The following is a 13294-nucleotide window of genomic DNA, read 5'->3' as shown; positions in this document are numbered from 1 at the left end:
CTCTTCCCCACCCAAGTGCAGGGTATTCCTAGGCTGCACTGCTCCCTGCATACACTATGAATTCCCCAGCACAGTCAGACTGCCTAAGCAGACCTACTCTGCTTTGCTCTCTCTTTGAAGATTATAAACAGTGCAATTGACACAGCTAAAAGTTACTATATAGATCTTTCCAAGCAAGCACATTTATTCTTAAAATAAAAGCATTGCAGAGGAAAAAAAAGCATTAAAAACAGTAAAAACCTACATGTATGCTAATAAGGATGATCACCCTAATGCCAGCAAGGACTCTAGCCAATGAGTAGACCTTCAGACCCTACCAAGGGGGTTTTCCGTGGTTACAAGTTCATAACCCATGAATTGGAGAGTCACTCTTATCCAGATTGGGCCTTTGATTTTGCCCTCGCGTAATAAGTGAACAGACAATAGGTTTTTTCCTTAGCGTGGCTTCAAAAGGATGGGTCCAGAGGTGGGTAATTTGCATTCCCCTCCTCCCAAATATTTCCTAGGAAACCCACTCAACTAAAAATTCAATCTTGTCTGGCTCACTGAGTCCTTTGAAGTACATAACACTTCAAGGTTTTCTTTAGTCCTACCTCCCCCTTAAAGAAGTTACATACAATCCCACAACCATTTCCATTTTTAATACAATGAATTCTTAAGGGAGAAATTCCCATGATACTTAAGCTTAATTCAATAAGGTTTATCCAAGATATTGTAGGAAATAGCTGTATCTGTCATAATGAAATATCTTTTTCCTTTAGCATTGCAGCCAAAGGAAGGTTCAATCTTTCAGTCTAGGCCTTAAAATGGCAGGAATGTCATAGTTTTCTGTTAATCACTGTAAGTTGTAGGTGCTTCCGTTCTAACTTACCTGTGTAGAGGCCATTGCAAAAGCTACTACTGTTTTGATTAGCTGCCACAGCTGTCACCTACCAGCCATAGTCAGAACTAGAGTGAGGCCAACCTCAAGTACTTTCTATATATTCTATTTAGATTCTTATACTGTGTCCAACACGGTAATATCTGAATGCTTAAGGTAATTATTGGAACCCCTTTATCCTAGTCATTTATGATTTCAAACTCTCACTGGGTCTCCTTGGTTAGGGCTAATCTGAAAATACATTGAAATGGGCTTTCAGCTATTTTTGCTACCCTGTTTTGGCTAAAACTAGGGAATGAAGGGGTGGGAGGATTTTTTTAAAACAAAACAACAAAATAGCTTAGTTTAAGCTTTGAGCAAAAATTATAGTTAATTTTTATTTGAGTCTGAATCATTTTGCCTATCTTTAATCTGAAAATGATCCTGCATTGGACATAACTTGAAAATAGTGCTATCAGTTTTTCATAAACAGATAGTTAAGGGTTAAGGTCTCTTTTATCTGTAAAGGGTTAACAAGCTCAGTAACCTGACGAACACCTGACCAGAGGACCAATCAAGGGACAAGATAATTTCAAATCTCTGTGGAGGGAAGTCTTTGTCTGTGTTCTTTGTTGGAGTCTTTGTTCTCTCTTTGGATCTAAGAGAGGCCAGACATATTTCCAGACTCTCCAAGTTTTCCTGAAGTATTTTCTACTATTCAGTATTGTGAGTATTAGAAAGGCGGATTAGTCTTATAATTAATTTTTACATTTGCAATTGTGTGTTTGCTGGAGAAATATCTTTATTTCTGTTTGCTGTTACTTTGATTATTCTGAGAAAGGGGGGGGGGGGAAGTCTCTCCAGGTTTATAAGCTAGACCCTGTATATTTTCCACCCTGGTGTTACAGAGATAGTGTACTTTTTTTCTTTTAATAAAATCTTTTCTTTTTTAGAACCTAATTGATTTCTTCCCTTGTTTGGAATCTCAGGGAAAGGGAGGGGGGAGAGGGAATCCCTCTTTGTTTGATTCAAGGAGTTTGAATCAAGGTATCTCTCCCAACGACTAGGGGAGGAGGGAAGAAGGTGGGGGGAATGGTTTATTTCCCTTTGTGTTGAGATTCAAGGAGTTTGGATCTGTGTTCCCCAGGGAAAGCTTGGGGGAACAGGGAGTGTGCTAGACACTGGAACTTCTAGCTGGTGGCAGTGTACCAGATCTAAACTAGAATTTAGTTTAGAGGAGTCCATGCAGGTCCCCATCTTGTGGACGCTAAAGTTCAAAGTGGGGAATAGACACAGTTAAATGCCATTATGTGTGTGTATTTGAATGTCTGCTCAATTAAATTTTCCTGCAATTCAGTTACCTATTCTTAACTGCAAAAAGAGAGAGAATTTTAAAATGACAGTTTACTTACTGGTTACATCCATAATCTCACTCAGAGTAGGTTTATTAAAAAAACAACAACAAAGATTAGCCACAATGTTCCTTTTCTGTTCAACTTTGCAGTACAGCTTTGCTTTGAAAAGTGACAATGTAAAAAAGCCCCCCTTAACTTCACACATCTAGTCCATGTGCATATAGGGAATCATGCCTTCTGCCTGCAGAGGCAAAGTAACCGTTCACGTTTGTTTAATCCTATTAACTCCACAAAGCCAAACCAACTAGGAGAGTAAATTGGGGCCTCTACTTTTTTGTGCCTCATCATGAGAATGGTTGATTGTTTCTATCAATTGCATGTTTGCAAGTGCAACCTCACTGATGATGCTAAGGTTACACAGGTGTTTCTGCAAGCCTTGTTGGGCTGCAGAATGTTTATTATTGACACTGATTTTTTAGAATGAAAATATGCTGCTTGAATTAGTAATCAGTGAAACACATTTTACAGTCACCTTTCAAAGCAAAATCACACTAATATATATTAGAAAGATATGTTTCATTATCTGTATGAAAAGGTTACCCAAATCCAGACTTTAAATTCCCAGTTAGCAAGGAAAAGCATTAAACAGACATTTGCTTCATCTTAATTCAGTATCAATTATCTTCCAGGATAGAGTGAAGCCTGATAAGAGACAATCCCTTTCTTTACACTAAACATGCATGAAAGAGCAGTTGGCTCAGTGGGTTCTCAAATAGCCCATCAATTACTATACCGGATATTTTCCTCACAAACTTAATCTCGACACATTATCACTGAACATGATGCTACCATAATTGTGTCCTTTGATACTATATATAGCCTGGCAACTGATAAGATACAATGAGGCTGACCACTAAGCAAGTACTGGTGTTCATTTTCATGGCATTATGCCATGGACTAATTTTGGGTCACAGCTGTGCTGAGCACAGAACTAGGGGGAGGGGCAAAAGGAGGCTTGATGGCAGCTTTGCAACTCCTCTAGGGACAGCTAGGAATAGTTTTGGCCCTCAGCATAAAGTTAGAGCAGTCCTGAGGCTATCCTGAGGGCTGCTCTAAATTATGCCTGGCTGCCAATACCTCCAACAGGCTGTTTCAGCAATTGCCAGAGTATAGCCTATTTCCCCCAGCCATGCCTTCTACATGGAGGGAGGTGAGGTGGTGAAAGGGTGGCAATATAGCTGTTGTACTGGCTCTATAGCATCTGGATATTCAATTGGCCAGATCTGTTGGCTTTACAGCTCCATGTTGAATTGGTACAGAAGTGTCACAGCAGACCCAAGAACCAAACCTTGCGCATATAACACAGTCTGAAAGTAACATGCTGGTCTCACTGAAGTCAGTGACAAAACTCCCATAGATTTTTAATATGAGCAATATTGGATCATTTCATTCACCATATTCTGGGTAGCTAGGGAGAAAGTAACACAAAATACAAGTTGGAAAAAATGTGAGATATGCTGCATTCAGTTAGGGGAGGAGCTGGTGAGCAATCTGCAGAGCTTGCCATATGCCAGAGATGTGATGGAGGGGAGGAAGAAGATTACAGTACAGCATTTTACTCATTGTTCTTTTCCTTATCTCCTATTTTACTTGCATTTCTCTTGGATCTCACCCAGCCCTTCTCTTCATCCTACGGTATTAAAGTTGAATTCAGATAATAGATTGATCTGAACCCAAATATTCATTGTTCAGTGTCTCCTGAAGGTATTAAAGATTTGATTACCCCAGTCCCTTCCTTCAGAGGCTTAGAAGGCAGGTTGAGTTGCCTGAGTACTGAAAGGCGTTAGAAGTATTTTTGAGTATTCTGAACAACATCTATTTTATGGTTATTTGCAAATCTTTTGGACTAGGTTACCACTCAGAGAGCCAACCACCAAGCCATATTGACATTCAGGAGTCTGCAGCATGACAGTGCTTTGGTTTTTCTCCAGAGGAACACCATCCAAACAAAAGGTTGGTCCTGCAACACGGTACTGCCTTTTGAATTGCCCCCAGATATCTCCCTATTTGCTTCGGAAAGAACACAGTTGAGAAACCGCAGCACATTTTCTTCTTTTCATAACTTGACTTACTGTGTGTCATGGTACAAAGCGCTGTAGCCTGTGTTATGCATTGGTGATCTTATCTGGTAGTGAATGCTTGTTTTCCCCCTGTAATATATGATAGTAAAAAAGCTGAAAATTGGGTGAACTCCTATTGATACAAACTTAAAAAGTAAAGCTTCCCCTCCCTCCCCCGTCCCCCCTTTTTTTTGTTATAGCTTTTTGCCCTTGTTCCCGATGGACTCTAAACCCAAGCAAGAACTGCTTTCAACTACTGCAGATCAAAGGCGCCAGCCTTATTTCCTGCAGGTTTTACCCACATTGATCCTGAACAAAGCTGAAAAACCTCTACTGTAGTTCTTGTGCTGCTATCATTTATTAATAGTCCATTGAAACCTGATTCATTCAGCAGGCCAGTAGGTGTGTTCTACCCAGACCAGGGAAGGCTCCAGGCACCAGCGCACCAAGCGCGTGCCTGGGGCGGTAAGCCACGGGGGGCGGCCTGCCAGTCGCTGTGAGGGCAGCAGTCAGGCTACCTTCGGTGGTTTGCCTGTGGGAGGTCCGCCGGTCCCGTGGTTTCGGCAGCAATTCGGCGGTGGGTACACCGAAGCCGCGGGACCGGCGGACCTCCCACAGGCGCGCCGCTGAAAGCTGCCTGACTGCCATGCTTGGGGCGGCAAAATACATAGAGCTGCCCCTGACCCAGACATATGTGTAAGTAACATACAATAGCACTGGTTACTGTAACAAGTGATTAACTCAGTGCTCAGATACTGTGGTAATGGAGGCCATACAAGTATGTTTAGGGAAAGATGGTTACTTTCTGCTGTATGATCACAGTATCCACTAGCTTTCTTCTACGATGAACATTATCCCACAATTGACACTGCTTGGCACACATATCCTAGTGTAGGGGAAAACTTTGGTGCTTAACATCATAGGCGCACCATCTTGAAATGCCCAAACAACAACTGGGAATCCATCTTGGTTGCTGGTCTTCCCCGCTCCTCAGGTGTAGTGTCCCGCCTTTTCTGCCAAAAGGTGGGAAACCAAGCAAACCAGTGATCTCCCCAGTAACAGTAGGGCATATAAGGGCCAGCACAGCAGAGGGAGGGGGCTGCCCTTCTGAGTGTCAGAGTCTGGAGGTGCTGCTGCTGCAACCATTGTAAAGCACAGCAGACACCTCAGCTCTCTAGATTGCCTCAGAGGAGTATGCTGAGAACCGTGCTCTTCCATCTGGTTGCGGGAGAGTAATTCTCACTTGCATGCAGAGAGTGTGTCACCAGCTGCCACTCTTTCACTGAGGACAAGCACACACCCATGACGTCGCAGGGGGAGTACAAGCTGAGTCATCACTGGGGAAGAGCTGTCATCGCCTGATCCTGAGGTCCACTCCTTACCTGTGGGTTCCACCTACCTGGACGGAGTCCAGAGTGGTCCTGTTGTCGTGAGGGGCCTCAGCTCTGCAAGACATGGTAGTGGTCCATTGATCCTCCATTTTCTTACCTGGGTCCTGTCCTAGGGGAGGGAACTTACCCTCAGTCACAGTCAGCATACTGCGGGTCCTTTACTTACCTTTATATCACCTGTTGTGGGAGTCCTTGCTTTACCTGTGTTCCTATTAATTTGGTTTACCTCTGGTTTACTCTGTTTAGAACTGTTGATGGTTTAATAAGTACCTCGACTGTTTACACCCACATATCCTTGTTGATTATATATATATTTTTAAGGGGCTAACAACAAACCCTGATGATAGATGTGAGTATGAGGATGTTCCTCTAGATTGGTTTCAACACCAGCAGTCTCAATAAGGAGGCCAAGGACTTGGCCATGAAAACTGAATTCCTCTCTGAAGCCTGACAGACAGCCCCTGAGGGATGCTGTGAAGAAGCTTGCACTGCTGAGACCTGTGCGGCAGCTGTTCTGTGGCTGAATGGAAGTGTTTGGTCTCCAAAGCTGTGAATCTGGCAACACTGGCTAGATTAAAAACCAAAAGCCTGGTGCCTTCTTGGAAAATGTGTCTGTGCTGGTGGGAGAGGGAGTTAAACTGTACATTTCAGGAGTTTTTAATTTAATGTCTTGTTTTTAGTAATGTTCACTGCTGAATTGGGGTGATGGCAGCAGTCACTGAGCTGCCATGAAAGAAGCCTAACTTCAGGAGAGCCTGGGCTGCCTTGCAACAATGGACATTCTACATGCTGCTGCAGTAATGTACTCTGTGTCAGCAAAGGCAGGTGGCAAGGGAGGCGCTCTGTGTCAGAATCTTAATCTCTTCATTAATGATCGAGGACACTGAGCAAACTGTAAATTAATGAAATTTTGCAGCTGACACTAAACCGAGAGGAGTACAAAAGCACCCGGAGAGATTAAAAGCATGGGCAAGGAAGTAACCACATGAGATCTGGGTTTGAAAAATGCAGCCTAAATCATCTTGGGAGAAGAAACTGAACACAAAGATACTTGGTGGGAGCAAGAACCTTAGAAAGCAATAATCCTCAATCAAATGTTCACAGGAAGAAATAGATGAATTGCCTAGTGGAAAATGAAGCTGGGTGCAATTGCTGTCTACATATGCAAGATATGTTTTCACTGCTAAAAAAAAATGTTCTTAACTCATGGTAGCTAACCCATGTTACCTGGGGTTAAAATAGAACTGAAGACAGGGAAACTCAGCTTTCCAGTTGGGTTAGCAGCTTGAGTTAAAGATAATAGCGAAGTTTTCAGCATCTACACTGCATTATGTGGGCCCAGCCACCCATATACCAGAATTCTTAGTGCCTTCCCAAAATATGGTTGTTCTAGCCCTTAGTTTGTTGTGCAGTGTGGGAAAACTTGACTGTCCACAGAACACTGGCCTGGGGGACTGTGGAATACTTGTGGTGGACTCCCAGAGCACGAGTCCAGTGGATCTCCATCTATACTGCAAAGCAATAGGGCTCGAATCCTGGGTGCTGGCTTGACTCAAACTCAACCCTTCTGAGGTTCTGGGATCCTGGGGCAGTACAATTTGTATGTAGACAGAAGGAAGATTTGGCTTGAGCCTGAGTTCGAACCCTGGGCTAACAGGGTTAGAGCCCCTTTGTATTCCTCTCATCCCTTTTCCTGGCATACAAAGTGTAGTGCTATCTCACCCTTGGTCTTCCAGAGCCAGAATTTGTTATCCCTCCATCTATGCTGTGAAGACCAACATTTCTCCTTGGCACTTGGAGAAGATCATAAAGTTAGCATGGGGGCTTATGTTTACCCTCTGACAGTAATGAATTTATATTTTCATACTGTGTATATTGATGTATTGTAAATACACCCAGGACAATGGGCGGGTGTTTACTGTTTGCTTATAAACTGAAAGAACAAAACAATGAAAAAGTGGATGACGTTACTGGGTTTTGGGAGATAGGAAGGAGGAAGAGGGGGGAGAGGATATTTCCATTATACAAAGTAAAATACAATCAATGCAGCTGTCTGATTTTAAGTTCTGAGAAAAGGGGTCAGAAAAGTTTAGAAGAAAGATCATGACTAGCCGAGTGAAGGTCTCACTGAGTGCGTAATGTCCTATAATGATTCCCTACGTGACCCTCAACAGGCATTGGGGGTGTGTGGAGATAAAATAGACACAATCCCCAAAGAATCCATTCCAGCTTTTACCTAGGATTCACTGCTTGTCAAGAAGGGACATTTCAGGGTACCTGGGGGAGATTTTTTGTTCTAGGTAGACATCCATCCTGACAGGATGTAATGACAGCAATAAAATTCCTAATTCTTTACCTCACTACTATGTATAATAAATAAAAGCTCTCTGAAACCTGAGAGGTTGCTTTATGCTATTTTGATTCCCCTCTCATTTGAGGGAACTTTTTTTTATCTAAAATATAGAGAATCCTTTGACTACAACTATGTAACACATTGTAACTAGCAAGACTGTGACCTCCCCACAACTAGTAATGGACTTCAGCTGCAGACTTCAAAACTGCTTCTACGACAGGAAGTTCATATAGCCAAGATCCATTTCAAAAGCCAGCCGAGGGCTTGATCTAGCTCTCATTGAAGTCAATTGGAGCCAGTTCAGGTCCTTGCAAGCAAGTTAAAGGCATACTTCACAAGCCACTGACATGAAGCCAGGCATGAAAGGTATGTTGGAGTTTCAGGGTGATCAGTGAAAATGGTTCTACACAAAAGCAGCATTTGCAGAGAACTGAACTCAGAGGATTCCCAAATGTGGACATCATTATCTGCATTTCTAATGCCGAGGCAATGGATTTCAAAGTGAAACCAGGGAGATTCCTGAAATTAAGGGCAGTGAGGGAACACACACAGGAGGCAGTGCAAGGACCACAAGGAATGGCACAACAGGAGGCAATAGGACCTTCCGGGATCACACCATGGCAGGTGTCACAGTTTCAGGGTAACTACACCTTTCTACCTCCTCCATGGCCGGCTCTCGGTAATGCCCAGTCAGGTTTCGGCCATCTAGCTCTGGGAAGGAATGTACCTCTTTCTGGGAAGGAATCTCCAGATGGAGGTTTTAAGCTGCAATTGCCTGTCTGTAGTTCACTGTGATATCCCCAGCAAGCTAGTCTGCCCAAAGGCCAGCATCTGTAGGGCATTGCTTTCTCCCTGAGGGCTATGAACAGTGTATGGCCAGCAGTTACAAATTACCACACAGACCCGTCTCAGCACAGTACCTTCATTTAGGATAAAAGCATGCCGAGAAAAACAAACAGACAAACATACACACACCCCAACCTACATGCGCACTAAACATACCAGAAATCCCCCAGGAGTTCTATGGGGCTCTGGTAGGCCGAGTCCTTCCAACTCTTCTGTGAGAGCTGCCTCTCCACGCCCCCGTCCCAGGACTAAAGGTCCTGTCCATTTGCTGAACCAAAATAAAACCTCTGAGTGTTTAAACTCAGCCAGTATAGCCCATTTCTACTTTGTCTCTTGCCTCTACTCTGGGACTGCCCTAAATGAGTATATGCAACCCACCGCAGGGATAGGACTTCTCTGGAGCTTTTCACAATCTCTGGGACTGTAGTAATCTCTCTCTCTCACAGACACACTTTTTAGTTCCTGAAGCAGCTGCAGTAACCCTCACATGGAGTTGCAGACAATCCCTGGCCCACCACGATACACAAAACAATCATAAACTTAAGACAATATGGTCCCCCAAGGTACTGCACTGAGTTGCAATATGTGTCACAGGGGGACTGCGAGAGATTGTGCAGAGGTGGTCGGTGGAGGAGGTGGAAGTGCTACGAGGGATGGTGCGACAGCAGAAGGATCACAAAAGATGGTGCAGCCACAGCAGTGGGGTGGGACCAATTGGGCCTGCATAGTGGGGGCAGGATGAGGCATTATGTGGTAGCTGCAATGGGGGAGGGGGCACAAGGGATGGCATGGTGGCAGCAATGGAGGGACAAGATGACTTGGGATGGTGCAGTGTAGCAGTGCAGTGAGGGGATCACGAGGGGGGCACGATGGCAGCAATGGGGAGACCGAGACCATGAGGGATGATGCAGCAGGAGCAGTACAGGGGTGGAACATGAGGCAGCAGCAGGACCATGAGAGATTGCACAATAGGGAGACAAAACCACCAAGAGGTACATATGGGACAAGTACCAATGAAGTATGAAAGAAAGAAGAAGAAAGGGCTGCACACATGAGAAGAGCCATTGAGAGGAGCTCCATGGGATTGTGTGAAACTTCAGTCCTTGATGTCCAATGCTCTGTGGGCGAAGATGGGGCTGTTCCCTGTTATGGAAGTCATGACTTGGTTAGAGGTTAATAAAGTTGCCTTGTGTGTGTTGGAAGGCTGTCTCCTGGGCTTTGTTCCCCAGCCCTGGGAATAACCTTGGCACAGTGACTGTATTTCTTTGCTGTTTCACTTCTGAAATAGACAGCACTGAAGATTCTGTGACACTGTATCTCGGGGGAACAGTGTGCACCCCCGTGTTCATCCTTATAATATGATTGTGTGGTATCCAATGCAAAGTTTGTCATGTTGGGTATTTTTGGAAGGCTCACGATGCACTGAGCATTGTTGTTATAGTAATGTTATAGGTTGCAATTTCATGTAAATAGTTATGAGGCTGAAAATGTGTCCTAATGACTTAAAACAAGCCCAGGCAAAACTCTCCAGGAACAGAAAGGCAGTTCACACCTCATCAGGGTATGTATGGGACAAACCTGGCCCTGCCTCACAGGAACAAAAGACACTGGACTAGGCAGCAACAAAGGATCTGTTGGACTTTTGAGTTAGTCACCCACATTCCCTTGGTCAGTTTGGGACTACAACGAGGTAATGCTCATCTGACTCAGAAGCGAGGGACAAAGCCAAGAGGGAAGAAAGAACATTATAAAAGGGAGAGACGTTTGCCATGCTCTTCCTCTCTCTTCCACCTACATCTACAGACATCACCACCAAGCAGCTGAAGTGCTGATCAATGGGGAAAGCATGGCTGAAGGGCAGCCTGCCAGTCTGGGGTGAGAACCATCTAAGTTTGTAAGAGCACTAAAAGTGTTAAGATCAGCTTAGAATGAGTTTTGCTTTTATTTCATTTGACCAAATCTGACTTGTTACACTTTGATTTATAGTCACTTAAAATCTATCTTTTGTAGTTAATAAATTTGTTTGTTTATTTTACTTGAAGCAGTGCGTTTGGTTTGAAGTGTGTCAGAGACTCCCCTTGGGATAACAAGCCTGGTCCATATCAATGTCTTTGTTAAATTGACAAACTCATATAAGCTTGCAGCATTCAGCGGGCATAACTGGACCCTACAAGACAGAGGTTCCTAGGGTTGCATCTGGGACTGGAGATATTGGCTAGTGTCATTGGTTGCACAATCCAAGGAGCAGTTTACATGTTAGAGGCTGTGCGTGAACAGCCTCGGAGTGGGGGGTTCTCACAGCAGACCAGGGTAAGGCTGGCTCCCAGAGTCAAGGATTGGAGTGACCTAGCAGATCACCAGTCCAAATAACACCAGAGGGGAACATCACAGATTCCCCCTCAATCGCAGATGTGTGAGAGATGATCTGGGTGCATTTTATTATAGAGATTTATTCTCACTGGGTGAAATTCATTTCACACACATTAAGCCAGAGGCTCCATGCAAGTGATGCATATTGGACCTAGAGAGCAAAATCCACTCCCAAACCCAGAAGCAGGTGAGTGCCTGAAACACAACTCAAAACAGCAACTACCACTGGCTACTGTATCACCATCTACAGGCTGTGTGTGTATGTGGGCCACTGAAACCACATCAATACAGAACCCTGGCTCATCACGAGGTGTTTTTTTCTGTTTTGTTTTAGTTTATATTGTGTTTTTTTGGCCTGTCTTTCAATTGTTGAATACCCCCGCTCCCACTCCTTGGTGATTTACCAGCTCTCACAAATGTGTACAGTAGGTCACATCAGCCTCTGCTGCAGGAGCTCTCACAGCTGCCAGCTTCTCATCAAACTCCCAAACTCACTGCCTCACTAGCCCCACATCTGGCCATTCCCAATCCCAGTAAGTAATCATGCGCACACACACACACCAACTTTGCCCTCTCAGCCCCACATCAATTCTATCTCCCACCCCAGCCCCACAGCTGCCTCTTCCCCTTCAGTACACCTCTGCCCTTCCAGCTCCACCCCATTTCTCCCAGACCTGAGGGAATCAGCTCCATTAGGGTCCCTTCCTGATATGGCAGGACAGAGGCTGGGCAATAGCAAGGAATTCTTCACTCCCACCCCTCCCTACCAGGTGAGATGTTGCAGGGATGGCGGGGGGAGAGGAATGGAGAGTAGAATTACTCATTTTTCACAGGTTGGGGAGGGAGCTGAGCAGCCCTGAGGTGCTGGGTTCTTTCAGCTTCCTCCTGCCCTCTAGTGAACCTGGTGGCAGGTGCCCCTATTCCCTCCTCCCCTACTAAAAAAATGCCTCTTCCCCTTGAGGGAAGGTGAGAGTGAGTGCTACCTGGCTCCTGTTGCAGTCCTGACTGGCTGCTTTTCCCCAGGTGGTGAGCAAGAGGGGAAATATAGGGTGTATTTACAACTGTAACACACCCACAGGCTAGCTCAGTTATTTGAGGGTTAAGCAGCTCAGGAGCTGATATTTGAAATGTAGCAGATCTGGAAGACTGACAGAGATTACTTTGCAGTGATGCCTTTCTTAAGCAACCACTCAAGGGACCAGCAAAATCAGTTACCTCGCAGAGGATGCCTGTAAAGGTCAAACAGAATTGCAGTGGAAACCTTGGGGATACTTTAAAATGGTTGCTTTGCTTATGGCAGGAGATACTTACTGAAGATTGTTCTCAGTGTCAGAATCACAGTGTATGCTAATGGTGTTGCATTTATGAAGTGTCTTTCATCCAGAAGAGCAGTTTATACACTATGCTATTAGAGATGGTTTAATAAAAACAAACCAACCAACAATCTGTTTTTGTTAAAAATGTCAAAGCTGTTTTAGTTTCAATGTGTCAGAAATTGATCCATTTTTCTATTTGTTCATTTTTAAAAAAAAACCTCAAAATGGTTACTGACATTGTTTATTAAAACCCCAATTTTAACTAAAGAACAATTTTCAAAACATTTTTATTTTTAAAAAAATGAAAAAACACCATATTGAAAAGAGCCCCCCCCCCCCTTCAAAAAAGTATATTTGGATGATGTTGACAATTTTTTTTTTCAAAAAATGCCATGTTTTGACTAGAAACTTTTTATTTGAAAAATTTCAGCTAGCTTTGTTTACAATATATGGAAATCAGTTTTCCCAGTACTACAGCGGAAGAAGAAAGTATCAGACTGAAAGTGGAGGAGGAATTTTAGGTGAAGAGAAGGTGGAAGGAATTTGGCAGGACACCAGATGTTAGTCCCATAAAGAAACACACAATAATAGGAAGAGGATGAAAGGGGGGAGGAGGGGTATTCTAGCATCAGAAAAATGGAAGCATAAAATGTGGGGAAGAAAATTACAGAGAATTTGGGCAAT

The 13294-nt window shown here is 43.9% G+C and overlaps 1 long non-coding RNA gene across 1 annotated transcript; it reads left to right on the top strand.

The window, feature by feature from the left end:
* Positions 1-1526: 1526 nt before the first annotated feature.
* LOC123350154 lies at positions 1527-7873 on the top strand. Its single transcript, XR_006573719.1, has 3 exons — positions 1527-1585; positions 4125-4227; positions 6406-7873. It is a non-coding gene; the product is annotated as an uncharacterized LOC123350154 (long non-coding RNA).
* Positions 7874-13294: the final 5421 nt, after the last annotated feature.

The sequence above is a fragment of the Mauremys mutica genome, chromosome 1 (genome assembly GCF_020497125.1).
Source record: "Mauremys mutica isolate MM-2020 ecotype Southern chromosome 1, ASM2049712v1, whole genome shotgun sequence".
Taxonomy (NCBI): domain Eukaryota; kingdom Metazoa; phylum Chordata; order Testudines; family Geoemydidae; genus Mauremys; species Mauremys mutica.
This window is presented reverse-complemented; position numbering and strand designations above follow the sequence as displayed.